At 38.9% G+C, this 16,116-nt stretch overlaps 1 protein-coding gene across 3 annotated transcripts in view; it reads right to left on the minus strand.

Annotated features, from left to right (window-relative positions):
* LOC141002099 (plakophilin-4-like) overlaps positions 1-16,116 on the minus strand; it is a 95,537-nt gene that overhangs the window by 79,051 nt on the left and 370 nt on the right. The window contains exon 1 of one of the 3 annotated variants that reach the window (XM_073473268.1): positions 2,940-2,989. The exons of the other annotated variants lie outside the window; for them this stretch is intronic. The gene's annotated coding sequence lies outside the window, so the exon portion shown is untranslated. Of the gene's footprint in view, positions 1-2,939; positions 2,990-16,116 lie in introns of those variants that run through there. 3 annotated transcript variants of the gene reach the window in all.

Here is a 16,116-nt window from a genome sequence, read left to right on the forward strand (position 1 = left end):
AAGCGAGTTTAGACAGATCTACTGTCCCAGATTCAAATACTGCCTCACTGCATCAATTTCATCTACAGACATGAATTCATCAGTTCTCTGATCCCTCTGAAAGCCACCTGTGCCACGTATCACTTTCCCCAAGGAGCACTGTAGAAGCAAGTGTAATATCGGCCGTCGCACAGGCTACGTTTACATACACAGGAAACCAGGTTACCAGGAGAAATCAGGTTAAAGCAGGAAAGCAGAGAACACGTTTATAACACATTTTTTGTAATTCTCTATGTTAACATACATCTGGCCATTAAGCACATTTGTAAGCAGTAAGCATATTTAAGTTTAATGGTGATTTATAATTCTGGACTGGAAAAATCTTTTGTTCTTTTCAGCTTGGAGCATTTGGAATGATGCTGCTGTGTGAGAGGTCAGGCTCTATAACGGAAGAGCACAAACTTTCCTCAACTTTGTTGATGCATCTGAATTTGAATACAAATATCCTGCACTTAAACAGTGAAACTTACTCATTTACACTTTTTTGTTTCAGCTCCTGTTTCAGTCTGACTTCTGATTTGATTACTTTGGATTCAAAGAGGAGCCACGATGAGTAATAATCTTTCCTGTCATTTTCATAAAACCCACAGTTACCAGGAGGCTTAAGTGCAGGTAAATCCACTGACTGATGTATTCCTTCATTTCTCACTTTTACTTCAAGAAGAGATAAACTGCTGCCACCGGTGCACATTCATTGTCCCTGTAAGTCAAAGAATCCATTGTCTGCCAGTCAGCGGGAGAAAGATTTGTCTTTAGGAGGCTGAGTGACACCAGGTCACAGACATTCAGCACAGACAAATGGGGATGAGCTGAGAAATAATTATACATTAGCCTAAATTTCAATTGCAGGGAGTCTTGGAGCAGCAGCAGTTCAGATGCTGATTGCTCCAACTTGCTGAGCCAAAGAAATAGCCAGCAAATCTACAGCACAGAGTTGAGAGCTGCGTGAAGACGTATTTTGATGCTGGAAAGATGGGCTGTCTATATTAAAATATGTATATGAAAACACTTTTGGTGAGAAATAGGCAGTGTACTAACATAACACACTGCCAAGTGTGTTATGTTAGTAACTTCTATACAATTCCTTGAAAAATACCGATATTTGGTATGATGTCTGATACCACTGAAAATTGGCACAACACTGGGGGCACACAATTTCTGATTTTTAATAAAAGATAAATAAAACAAGGCTACTGTGTGTTAAGCACAACAACATCTAAGTTAATTTAATTCGGGAGGAAATGAGACTCTGTAGGCACCATAGCTGTGCATGTGTTAACTCGCTGAAAAAACACAAATAGTACTGGAGTATCAATAGTTCAAAAAATGAGTATTGAAACCATTTCAAATATTCAGTATCAATATTTTAGACAGTTTGATCAGAGTTTAGTGAGATTTCACTCTCTCTCTCTCTGTCTCACCAAACTCTGATACTTTCTTTGTCTCTCTCACTCAGTCCAACTATACTCTGTGTCCACGGATGCGGGCGTACAAAAAAGTACAATCTATAGTTGATACAACAACATGACATCTTTTGCATCATTTGGAGGAATTTTGCAGGCAAAATAGAGAGAAGTTTACAATTGTTCATTTGCATAGTTAGACTACCAACACTGTAGTGATACAAAACTGGATGAAAATTGGCCTGTTTAAGAAACCTACAACAGGATACATCATCTTACATCATCGACAAAAGAAGTGATAAGTAACAGTTCATTACCATCTTGGCAATCCATGAAGTGGAATCACAAAACAGCTTCCCGTAAGAACTACAACTTATGCAGTGATCTGATCAATATTTAATCGTGTATCAAGCTTAACATCCCATTAAACCTCTTAGGCAGCATATGCACCCCACAGGATGTCTAGCAACCATGAAGTGGTCAAACAAAGTACATGCTTGTTATATCTTAGTTGGATTGCAGAGAGGGATGACATTGTACAGGTTTTCATCCAAACAGACTAAATTAGATATCGACACTGATTAACTTCAACTTGTGCAGTAAAATCATCTTGTGTATTTGTTATAAAAACCCACATCCTCTCAGGTCCCTGTGCTACACGGTTGTTTATGACTTATCTAGAGTGACTGTAGCATGTTAAACTTTGTGAGGAGAAATAAAGTCCCATTGCTAATCTCTCAGTCTCAGCAGCTGCAAAATGGCCCCAAAGACCCACAATGTTTAATTGCTTCTTTCAAACAGTGTATTGACTTCGCTAAATAAAACTAACATTTGTGGTCAAGTATAATTTATCAGAATTCACCAAGATCAACAATAATATATTTCAGCCTCAGTAAATCCCCAGAATGAAGACGGAGGTAGAAAAACACTTTTGCATCCGCTCATGAAGCATTCACAACAGCAGCTTTATTTTTTTTACTGCAAGTCACTGAATTCTGAAACAATTTGTGAAATCCCCGACTGCACAGACTATTAGGTTAAACAACACGTGGTTTGGAAGTGCTGACTGAAGCCCTGACAGAGTAATTGCTCTGAGCAGATTTGAGAATGTGGGTAGCACAAATACCAGTGGTCCTGTACACACTGCATGTCTCAGATTAACCTGAAACTCAGACAGTACATTGTTAAGTATCCATATACTGTGATTTCTTAATACTGAAGGTGCCACACGGGGAGATTTTTTTTTGAGGAGGATGACAAATTCTTTGGTAAGCGCACGACCGACTCGCCAGCAGCAAAACACAAAAAGTTATTATTAGATCCCTAGATGTTTCACTTTCTGCTGCTCTCAACTGCTGAAAATGTTCATATTGACACACCCAGTGGCAAAGGAATGTCTCCTTTCCAGAGCAGAAACAGTCTCACATGCACACACAATCACTCTATCAATCATTAAACTGCAGAGAATCATGCAGCCTTCTTTAGATAGACACATACCTGTCCTTCTGTTGATATACGATTAAACAAGGTGAGAAATAAAGCACTGGATGGAATGGAGACAACAGTCCGACAGCATCTCCTTCACCTCCTCAACAAAGTGGGCATGCAGAGTAAATCATTTAGAAGCTGCACCCATGCCTACCTCACACCTTTAACCTCACCCTGACAAATGTTGCAATAACCTGCGGCCTATCTGAGCATGTGTATCCACAGGGCAGGGCTTGCCTCTGACTAAAGACAGGAAACGGAGTCATTTTACAATCAATGCAACACAGAAACACACACAGACTCATACAACAAACTAGGGCTGCATGATATATTGTTCCACTGACACCACAATGTGCACATGGCCAATAGTTACATTACATCGCAGGACATGTTTGGGTTTATTTTCCGATATCGCACGTCCTGCAATGCGAGTATTCTGCTGAAGTAAAACTTGCACAGTTTACATTTTTCTTTTCACTAACATTTAATTGAATTGTGGTCTATTCGTCATTGCAGTGCTACTTTTGGGGGACATACATTTCATTTCTACTTGCCATTTGCTTTGTTTTGTATGGTTTGGCGGAACATTTTTATTCATAATTCAAATTTTTTATAATACCTGTATTTTCTCATATTGCAAAATATATTGCGGAAAGGAAAGCTCAATGTGCTGTGCAGCCCTTCCACAAATGCATGCATATTCCCTGCTCTGCACTTTATCTTGCATGATATGTTTACACAAAGAGGACATGGGGGAGATGACTGCAGACCAAATAATCCATGTTTGCACAGTGCAGCAGTAAAAACACAAGACTAACTTTCCGTGAACAACTTCCTACAACATTCATTCACCCTTCCTCACAACAATACCCCGACTAATGGGGAGCAGAGAGGCTCAACTGAAGTCTCGTCAGCTGTTTCCAACATGTCACCGCCGCTAATATGTTGTGACAGAACAGGACTTAAATTATTCTCATTGCATGTAAATCCCTAAAACAGAATGAGAGTTTCTGCTAGACAGACTTGCTACATCCTGTTACACGTTGTAGGACAAATACATTTAACACCCTAATGCCTTTCTGCATATAATTACAATGGAAAGACAACAACTGCAGCAGCATGAAGGAATTACTGTGTAATACTCTCTCAAGAAAAGTCCGATAAACTCATTCCTTATGTTACAGATGTGGCACAAGACAAAGATTTTATGCACTTAACTAATTGACAAAGTTGTATAAAAGAATTTGATCCTGGCTTGGGATGTTCATTATCGAACCTCATTTAACAGTTCAGTTAAAAATGTGTTTAATCAATGCTGCAGTGTTATCAGGCCCTACGCACTCCACTTGCTGTGTCAAATATTTCCCCACTGCTGAGCATATCAGATGGTTATCGAATGATCATGTTTCAATTTTATGTTAACGCAGGATTGAGAGAGAGAGAGAGAGAGAGAGAGAGAGAGAGAGAGAGAGAGAGAGAGAGAGAGAGAGAGAGAGAGAAAGAGAGAGAGAGAGGATTGACAGAAATAACGAGATCATTCGAATGGGAAAAATTGAAAAGGAAAATTAGCATAACAAATGTTCGGCTATTGGCAGTGCCCTGGCCTTCACAGTGTAAGGTGTCTCTGAGGTGAATAACTGAGCTCACTCAGCACCTTCTATTAAGACTGATTACAGTAAGAAATGAACTGCCTCCAGAAAAATAATCAATCACAAAGCTATGAGTTGTATAAATTGAGCTTAGCTGACTACGTCTTCATAAAAAGGACAATTTTGTAGGTTTGTTGTGATGAATTGGGAGATAAAAGAATGATGGCTTTGACATTTACTACCTCTCTGAGACATATTAATGAACATTTCATGTGCACGAGTGACTGTGTGAGAAATAAACATTATGGATACGATTCATTTCAGTTTTGTTCTGGTTGCGTCCATGTGTGTGGCAGGGAGCTCAACTTTCACTCTTAAAAAAGTGTTCCAGTTACAAATAGCAAGTTCTTACTCATTGATTTTCATATGGCCACAACTTCAAAAGGTAGTGGACATACTTAAGCTACATTCTAATAATGTGTCTGATTAAAATGACCCATAAAAGTGCTTCAGATTGCTTGTTATCCCAGATGATATTGGCTGACTGCCACTTTTGGGACAAAACGCTCCAAAGCATAACAATCAACTGGCGGTAATTTTTTTTCTTGATATTTAAGTATATCATTGGCAACACTCATGCAATAATTCCTGTGGTGGAAATTTGAAGGTTTTATTATTTTTAATTTTTTCTTAGCTTTTTGCATTTCACCATGAGATCCGGACAGTTAACCGGTTTGACATTTTGTGACTCTAATGTGTAATAATCCTTAAACTTTGTAATACCTTTTATACATTTTCATCTAATTTGATAAACAGAGATTAATAGATTCAATAAATGTGTTTTTTGTAATAAATATTTTTCTTACTTCTAAGGGCTCTGGAGATAAATTTTGCACATCGTGTTGTTGGGCCATGGTTGCATTTCACCTTATTAAAAAGCTTGTGAAACAACTAAAATTGATGAAACTTAAAGAGTTCCTTTAATGAGTATGCACATAGGCATCTATAAACACAAAGGGAAGGCAAACATGGAGGTTGACGTGGAGACTCTGGCCAGGCCTTTCCAGTTTTAATCCACACTCACTGGATCTCATTGGATAATCTGAAATCCAAATTTATTGTGGATTTCAGATTTTAAAGTTAAAGTAGAGCTTGACATGATGAGCTACATTCTACATGCAATGTTTGGGTATATTGCTACACCATTAGACTGAAGGTTCTCAACATTTTCAAGTCACGATCCACAGGAAAAATCAAGTTTGCGTTCATAACCCTCTCCAGCACTGGGACTTTTGATTCACAAAATGCCGAAAGTGTCAAAATGAAATAAGAGGGTATTTTTTTTTTGTGTGTGTGTCCAATCAGAACTATGTGAACACACACATTGACTCTAACAAAACACACTCAAAATCATGTTTAATGCCAATTACATCAGTGGTACAGGCAATGCATGTAAAAACTATTACTCAGTCTAAAATACGATTCCATTTTTTCCCCTACAACCATCTGGAAATCCCTGGAAATTAACTTGCGACCCCCTTGGGGATCCCCACCCAAAGAAGAAAGAAGGAAATCAGTGGCTTTGCCTGGTTTTCTGACAGCTACAAGCTAATGAGTAAAACTCTGAAGACTTACTGCAAGATCAGATAAACTTACTTTCCCTGAGTAAAATATAAATGATATTGATTGTTGACCACTGAAAGTATCAGTCAGCTGTGTATCAAAAATCTCAAAAAGTTTGGTATCAAATTACAATGACAGCAAGATTTATTGAATCCTGATTAGAATCCCGTCTCAAACCACATGTTGCTGTAAGACAACAACAGCAGAACCAGTCAAACATCGTTGTTACCAGCTGCCTGTCCAACCTCATCTCATTTAAAGCAAAGCCTAACCCCTGCAATGTGACTAAAAGAAGTGTAGCTGCTCTACTTGCACAAGAACAGCTATGTTTGAAGTGATTGATAACAGATTGACAGAGTTTTCTCTCCCTGGATTGTTATGTTCAGTTCTATAAAGAATGATATGAATGTGCGGAGAAATGCATTATGTAAATCATAACAGCTTTCCTGCTGTATGATGTAAAGATAATGATTTCATATTGACACAAACTACTCTTCTTTACATTTTAATAGAGAAGCCCCAGGCTCTACATCTGTAAAAATACACTCTTCTGACTTCTCGTCCTTAAAAAAGTTGTTCAGTGCATTTAACAAGCTGATGTAGACAACAGGAATAAAAATATTGAGACTGAGAGGGTGAATTCATCTGCGCAGTAATAGTGAGTGATTTCTGAACTATGGTAAACTTGGAAAAGTAAATCACAAGAGAGAGGAAACTACGGTTCCTGTGAAGTATTATGAAACCAGCTTAAAGAGTGAGATGGACAAGCAGAGGCCCGGCCGTGTACTTCCTGATGTCTGATTTGCATTGCCGCTGCCTACTCAATGCTCGGTGCAGGGGTCATGGAACGACGTGCTGTGATCCATTCAAATGTGAATGAAGATACTGATAACTGCACAAATGAAATTTTAAACAGAAACATAGTGATTGACATGAGGCAGAGTCCTTCGTTGCAATAAAACCCTTGGTAACTAAAACTAAAAATCTGCTTCATTAGTGATTAGTGATTACTGATTTATTGCTAAACTCTACACTGGTCAGGGTGTCTGCAGTGACTCAACTAATTAAATCTAAAAATAGAAAACATTCATTTTGGCGTTTGTTGGTAAACACACCTGTAGACCTGGCGCACACCTCAAGTCATTACAACTGACAATGACTTGCCAACAATTTTTGCTCATCTAACCGCTCAAGCGTAAAATGCCCCCAAAGCTAACAGTGTACTTTTAAGCAATTAAGCTGAATGAAATAACCTGCACTCTGACACAGAGTGTTCTTTTAGCCTCCACTATTTCTGGCCTGCAGGTTGGAAAGTGATCTCTGAAACTCCTGGGGAACAGGAAGACCTCATCTATAATTCTGTCCCTTCAGCAGGTGGCCTAGCATTGGCAAGATCTGGGCTCCTCCCGAACATTTGCCTGCACCTGGAAATGAGGAATGAAGCTAAATAAAAGAAAATTGTTAATCGATGAATGAATGATGAATAGATTTGTTCTGCACGCTGATTATTTTATATGGTGGTGGGAGATGTTTGAGGGATAATAAATGATAAAGTTAAAGAGGCAATGAGAGTTAAGAAAAACAGCTACACGTTGAATATTCAGTCATTATCTACTCACCTCCATGGCGATGAAAAGTTGGATGAAGTTTTGTAGCACACAAAACATTTCTGGAGCTTCACAGCAAAACAGTGTTGAAGTATTCTCCTAAACAACTAAAACTGAAGGGGACTTGTTTTAAAGCTTGTTTAATACATAGTTGTTAATAGTTTATAACGTGTCTAGTGTTATCCAAGCCAAAGCCTTGAAATCCCAAAATAATTTGAAAAGGCAATATTTACACCCTTGATGCGTGGTTGAGCTCATACACCCACTTGAGCCGGGGAGTTGCACGCTTTTAGCTTAGCAGCTACAGAGAAGATTTTGGCTTTATGAAGGCTGTAAATATGGTTCATCAAATCAGTTTGAGATCTTGGGGCTTCTGGAGACTCAGGTTATGCTGGCGAAGCTGTATGGAGCCATTTTATGCTTTTGTTTCTGTTGTTTTATTTACATTTTGAAACAAGTCCTTATCTTCTTCAGTTGTTCAGGAGAATGCTGCAATGCTGTTTTGCTGTGAAGCTCCAGAAATATTTTGTGGACTACAAAACTTCACCAGACTTTCCATTGACATTAGGGTGAGAAGATAATGACAACATTTTTGGGTGAACTTATCCTTTAAAATAATAAATGCTAACCATAACTAGGGATGTAAGCAATAAGTCTGCAGTCGATTAAACGTTTCCTAAAGATTTTGTGTTTCATTGGACGTTGTTTGTCATAACACTTATGAAGTGTAACCAGTCAGATAGTGTTGTGGGCAGAACACTGAGTAAGACCACAGAGACTACTGACTACAGGCAGAGAAATAATGCTGCATCCGAGCAAAATTCGTATTTTTTTTTTATTATTTAATTGGCAAGCAGACACAAAAAACAGACATAACGATATATGGAAAAAATACTGAATGTTGGACCGGTCTATCCCTAATGTGCATTATCCATAATGTTTGGCGAAAAGTGCCCGCATTTCAACAACACTTAAAATATGATTTGGTTTATGAAGAATAGGGCTGCTCCCAAATAGTCGACCAAGCACTGGTCGACCAAAAAATCATTAGCCGACCAAAATTTCATTGGTCGATTGGTCGCAGGAAAAAATAACCAAAAACATTTGGTGCCGTGTCTTGTCAAAATTAAGTCAAAATCTATGTGACTGGCGGCTGGCCTGTGTATAAAAGGCTGGAGGGCTTTTAATGTGAAGGGCCAGATACAGGAAGTCGTGACATTCACTCACTGTCAGTGTTTTTTTTTTTAAACACGGCAGGTCCCTTCGACATCGCGGTTAGACAGTTAACAATTAATAGCCAACCATGTCGGGAAAGACATCTAAAATATGGGATCATTTTGAAAAGAAGATGGATGACCCCAAGAAGGTGACATGCAAACTTTGCAAGAAAAACTTCGCCTATCACTCCTCCACGACGAACATGATGTACCACCTTAAACATGTAAGTAGCCTAGCTACCTGCCCATGGCGGCCCGAACGTTTGAAAGCAGAGAAAAATACATTTTATTATTGTTATATGCGCTAGTATTAGACTATTCGTGTGTACTGGGGAAGCTAAATTATCCAGCTTACTGTGTTTTACTTATTGTGTAAATCTCTCTACAGGCGCATCCACTTTATATATATATATATATATATATATATATATATATATATATATATATATATATATATATATATATATATTTCAAATGTTTTTTATAATATATCCAATATTTGTTTCGTACCATGTTTAACCTTATTGATTAAAATGCGCTCAATTTTGACAATTTTTTGAGTGTTTTCTTACTTTTAGTCAGGGAAATTAGTCCTTAGGAAAGGTTAGGATTAGAGATTCTAATGACTGAATGCACATCTTGAGAAAGACTTGAATATTTCAGTAACTACATCATAATCTACTTAAAGACAGTTCTTGAGTTGGTCAAAAAACTTTCGAAAGATTGTCGAGGACTGTACTCAAAACATACTGGGACAACACCACTTGAGAGGAAACCTTGGAGAACCAAAGTAATAACTGGAATTAGTGAAATGTATAAAATCAGTTCATCACTTCAAACACAAGGATACTAAACATGCTAATATATGTCTTATCTATAAAATCATTAATGGCTTGGCTCCTCCCCCACTCAGTTGCTTTGTTAGGAAAAGAGAAAATTCAAATCAGATAACAAGAGGAGTCACGAGGGGAGACTGTATAATCCCACTAAGAAAGTCTGCTTTTAGTCAATCCGCCTTCTCGATTAAAGCAGCTCACGAGTAGAACACTGTACCGGTTCATATCAGAGAACTCACCACCTACAGGTCGTTCTCTACAGTTAAAAAAATGGCTGATTGGCAATCAAATCTGTCAGCATTAGTCAAATAGAGATAATGTGTATGATGCTTAACTGCTCTGCTCCTCCACATAGATCAGTGTCATTGTAGTCTTGTTCCTTAGATTAGTCTGCTTGTGATTGCTCTTGTGTGTTTTTGTTTGTCTGTCTTGCAAAATTGCTGCATTGTACATGTCATATGTGTGCCTGCTTATGTATGCTGCTATTGTCTGTCCCTGCTCTGTTGTACTTTGTTCTCCTCTGCTTATTGTTGCTAATGTATTTGTCCTGCTTTTATTGTTGTTTATGTCTTTGTCCTACTTTTATCTTATGTTTTATACTGAAACGGTTGTTTTAAACCTGCGTCTTGATTTTAGGATGCCACTTTACATCTGGCCAGGGACAACAGATGAAAACTAGCCTCTTGGCTAATTCTGGCATATTTACAGCAATGTTCATCAATATGCACTGTCCCTGACAAATAAGATGAATAAAAAAAACAAAAAAAAAACAACTAACATGCACTGAACCACGATGCAGAAAGAATTAATGTAGTTACTAAAGAAAATGTCAAGTCGGCCAACCAGCACCAGCTGACCTTTTACACATTGATTTAGTTCAGGTGAATATAAAATGAATTGGGAACTTTTTGTTGATTTATTGGCATACTTAAACAAAAACTCCTGGGCTCCTCACAGACTGGCAAAACATCTCCAACTGCAATGTCACTGCGTACCAAAGGGAACTTAGGCTCTCTGAGAGGTGGCACCATATGGATAATCTATCAAAGGGGATTTAATTGAAAAAATAAATCACCTCCTACAAGTTGGTAAAAATAAATTCCCCTTTAGTTGTACTCTGTAATGATTCATAGAGGATGTGCATGACTTTGCAGTTCTGCAGAGGGACGTATGGTTTTATTTGAGGCATTGCTTTGAATTTATATCCTTCCGGTGCGGCAGACTAAAAGTATGGGTGCTATCACGTTCATCACATCACAGAGATACTTCTGCAAATCTTCAATATGCTATTATTTCTTATCCCAGTGGCCACAAAACATGTGCAACTCTTCTACTAGGTGTGACTTATGTTTTTCAGCATTTCTGGTTTCATTTCAGCTATAATGGGATATCTTAAATGATGTGTGAGAACCTGGGAGTGAATGTCCATCCAAAAATAGGAGGGCTTGGCATTGTTCAGGGTTAGTGGTGCATGCAGAGGAGAGTGCACTTTGGATGCCAGAGAAAAAGCCCTTCCTAAAATGAAAACAAGCCCATTAACAGGTTGGATGTCTTTTTAAGCTAGTGGCATAGAAGTCATAGTTTCTCTAGTGACATATCAACACTTTAGACACGAGACAGAAAAGTGGTTATTCTGGGATATTTCCCTGCTTCCTGGTGTAGATCTGCTAACTAGGCTTTGTCCTCGAGAGCGAGGAAAACTTAAAGAGCAGCGTCTTATTCTTTTAAGTTGCATCAATCTATGCACCATTGCCTTAAGGCGACAAAAATGTTTAGCTTTGATGCTGTCACGATATCAAGTTACTCTGACAAAGAGAGAAAAAAATAAAGTATAAGCTTTGATATCACACAGCCCACACCTGCCTCACAACTCTCACAACCGAATGCAAAGCTTAAGATCTATTAAATGCCATTTTAAATGTCATGTGCTTGAACTGTATTTGTTCATTTCCAATGTCAACAACTCCTTTTTCAGAGTCAATTTTACTTTATAGCAATCTTTTAAATGCTTTGACATTTAAGTGAAGTGAATATTTGGCTTCTTGGCAGTGTTTTATGGTTTAACAGGTGAGGCAGACTAATTGTGCAGATTGTTTCAGTTTTCAGTTGTAGTCTGGGAACAGGCGTAACCCTCATGGTCGTGTAACCTGACATTGAGGAGATGCCTTCACCTTCTGACTAAATTCAGACACCGAGTGCACTCACATACCACTTTGGGGTGATATCTGATCCCACAAACAAGCTATTTGAGTTTTTAAAAGAGTCTAAACCGAGAAGCACACTGCCTAAGTTTGTAGCTTGTGTGCCTGAAACAATAAGCCAATTAAGAGATTAATCAATTGGCGGAGAAGTTTGAAAATTAAATCAATACTAATGAGTCATCAATCAAGCAGAAAATACCAAACATTTGTCTGGATAAAAGTCATCACCTTGGAATATAGTATCTGCCAATTTTAACTATTTTCTGACATTTCATTGACAAAACAATTAATTAAACAAAAAAAATCCACATATAAATCAACAGAGGGAATCATCATTAGTTGCTGCCACTGAAACATGAACTAGTTCTCTCATTTTTATCAAAAGCTTGGTGTGTAAGACTGTTGAATTATTTACAACAGTATTGTATCTGGCACAAAACTTCACTATTCAGCATTAAATGTCACTCGAGGTCATGACATGTTGTTATGACTGTAGCGGCAACTGTAGTGTGCTTATATGTTATGTCATGCACTCCACTGGGATGGACTCTTGCACCAAGATGGACTCTCTTTACCATCAGTATAGAGTGTAGTCTCTTTCGCCTGGGGTGATAATGTGAGTAGCACTTTGAAATATTCAACAAGGTATTATGTGCCCTGTTGAGGTAATTCTGCAAGCCAGCCAGGCTTAGATAGATGGGATTGTTTGAGCCATGAGCTTGTAGGAAGACTCCAGTAGTAAGGCCGCATGTGGAGCATACAACAGTGGAAAAGCTCTGTCCCTTCACCGCTGCTATAGCAGAAACTGACGAGGGGGCGTCTTTCAGACTCAGCATGTCGGGCCTATGGAGGGCTATTTTACCGGACAAAAATCTATTGTGCGCCTAATCTCTAAAAGCGCTGACATGCTTTGTGTTCTGTATTATCTTTAGCTGTCCGGCGTCCAACCAAAGCATGAAATCTGGGGCTCTTTCAGGAATCTATCTACATATCCAGTTAGATCAACAATCAGCCAGCAGCCGCAACCGCCAAGGATTATCCACAGAAGCCAGTGCAAGGCTGAACGCACTCTATACATACAGTATGGTTCTTTAATTACTTTGATTTATACATGATAGGAAACCATGATGAACATAATGCAAACGCATGAATAACTGTTAAGCTTGAATCCTCCAGTATACTAATTCTGTTTACAATATATATAATATATATGTTGAGTATGAATAATTTTTTAATCATTGGTCTGCTCGTTGGTTTCCTCTATAAGTCTTCAGAGTGATATAACAAAGATTACCAGTACACAATGGAAATCCCCTACTCTTCTACATGTGGTTTGTTCTCGGGGAAGGCAGGGGAGACAGATCAAGTCTCTTTAGACCACACAATGCAAATGTGGAATGGAAAAAAAGAAGCTATGTAGGGTGGGAATTGGGGGGGGGGAGAAACTTTCCATGCCAAAGGATGAATAAAAGATTTTCTTACTTTTATCGCCACTATGAACTATTATCATCTCACACTGGAGCCACACCACAGTAGCTGTGAGTCCTTCCCAGACAAAAAAACCCAAATCTGTTGAATCTCTCCCACACTCTGGAGCAAATCTGCATCATAATGCAAACTCAAACTACTCACTGCTTGTAAGCATAAGCAGTACATCTGTTTTTGTGTTAGGGGAGGGTGACCTAGCAAAAATAATTATATAGCAATCCATTTGATTGCAATCACAATCCATGATCTAAAATGTGATCTTTTTTTCTCAGTGTTGAATGCCCTGTAGACTATAGCCTGACTTGAAAAAGCCTTTGAATCTATTTATGGCATTTAAACAGGGATAGTATTTTTTGGCACAAGCTCATCATCCGCCAGTCTGCTAGCTGTAATTTATGCTGCATTGTTTACAATACATCACACAAGGAAAAGCCATGTAATGTTATTTGTCCAATCAGGACAGCAATCTAGTTGGATAAGTCGCCTGATGCTGGTACGCTGCATTAGTCATTGTTTTGGCAATGGTAATATTTGTCGTTTTGGGAGATACTTGCAATTGACTTATTAAGTTGTTTAGGTATTAGGATGTGATGGCTAGTCATTGTGGTTATGTGAAATCTGGAAACATCACGGCATATACTAAGCCAATCTCAACTATTAACCTTATACGTGGATTGTGGACACCTTCAGGATCGATCATGACCATGATCGCCCACAGCCATCTGTGCCCAGAAATTCAGAGTTTATGTTGTGAATACACTTTTATCAAAAAAGATACTGTTTATTCAAAAAATGGTAAGGGAATAAATAAAACTCAAAAACCTGACTGCCACCCAGTAAAAGCTCTACTTTTAAGAGCACTTGACTCATTGAATTTGCACGAGATGCTGACCTTCTCTCGCCTGACTGAAGGAGGAGGTTGACACTTGAGCACTTTACTTAAATACACACATGCATGCGCAGGCACAAGGAAAATAACCATTTTGTTTCCATGAGGCTGGAGAAGACTGGAAATACTTTCCCTTTCTTAAAAGAGGCAGAAAATGCTTTTTGATCATGGTAGAAAAAAAGCAAATCTGACATGTAACACAGGGGTGAGGGCTTTAGCCTTGATGTCGGGCCAGAATTAGGGGGTGAAAGAAATACAAGGAGGAGAGGCCCGCCAAAGGGCGCTAAACTATTCAACTGTTGTCGGTTCCCATTTGAAAGAACTCACCATGAAGACTCGGTCAAACAATCATCCCAACAAGATTTTGTGAGCATGTTTGTGTTTTTGTTATCCACTGAGGCACAAGATTGTTTTTCGTGCAAGTAATACTTAAGCACCCACATGAGCAATACATTAAGTTTCACTAACATGCATTACTATCTCGTACATCATGAGTGATAACCAACATGCAGCATGACAAATGAAACAGGCAACCGGTTGGCTGAATGTCTGAAATACTACAACATCTTTCCTTGTGCCAAACACACTGTCACTGCTTATAGTACAGAAACTACTAAAAAAACAAAAAAGAGGGTTAAATGTACTCTTCAAACCAACGTCCCGCTGCTGTTTCAATCCTACAGTAAACCACCCTCAATGGTTGTCAGCTGTGTGGCAGTGTGTGTCCTGTGCAGTAATGTGAATCACGAGGGGAACAACCTAGAGATTCCTCTGGAGTGTGAGAGAGAGTTCACGTATGATCTCATCTGCCACATGCACTTCTTCTGCTGGCTGCAAAAAAAAAAAAATAATAATAATGGTGCTATGGTCACATCAGTGATGCAGGCAGGTGACCTTTCCACACCTGCATGGCGATAGGAGAGACTTGTATCACTGCTCCCAGCATCTTTGGCGTGACAGTATGAAAGTTGACCTTTGGTGAATATCCATCAGAACAAAATGAATGACTGCGTTGAGTTTTCCTCTGCTGCGGTTGTAACCAGACATGACACAGAGGGATGAGAGTTAAATGGCAAGTTACTCTATTCCCCTTTGCAATTGCATTCCTCACACTGGCACAGTGACAGACAAGCACTGAGTTATCATTGGGCACACGTATGTGATTGTGCATTTTCAAATCAGACCTATTTTTTTAACCCAAAGTGGGGCAAGGTAATGTATACATGCCTTGAATGTTGCACTTAAATGCATTAAAGTCAGGTAATCTGACTAGTTTTTTGCAGCTCACAATAAAGGCGAGTCTTTAAAGGCATATTATTCTCGCGCAGCACAGTGCAAAAGCAATAAAGATCACGTTAAAGAGAGCGCCAGTGCTTAAAATGCAGATTAGGGTAATTAAATATGGCGTAGTTTGACTTGAGCGAGTGAACGTGAGGGTAAAGGTAAGCTTATCTGGTGGGAGCGCAGTCTCTGGATCTCCGCCCCTCGGCGACCTCGCATTCCTGAGATTCCCACACTCCAACCTCACCTGCCTTTTCCTTACACCACTCAGCTACACACTCTTCAAGGGCAATATCGCTGAAAACTAACTAAAACTAAAACAGTTTGTGTGTGTTAGCTAGCTAAGTTTTCATCCTAACGGTTCCCGTAACCGACAACGAAAGGCGGCGCGTGAAGGTCTCCCTCAAAAGGTGTGCGGTTGTCGGTCACAGGAACCAGATTAGCCTAATATTAGA

Source organism: Pagrus major, chromosome 9 (assembly GCF_040436345.1).
Source record: "Pagrus major chromosome 9, Pma_NU_1.0".
Classification (NCBI taxonomy): Eukaryota; Metazoa; Chordata; class Actinopteri; order Spariformes; family Sparidae; genus Pagrus; species Pagrus major.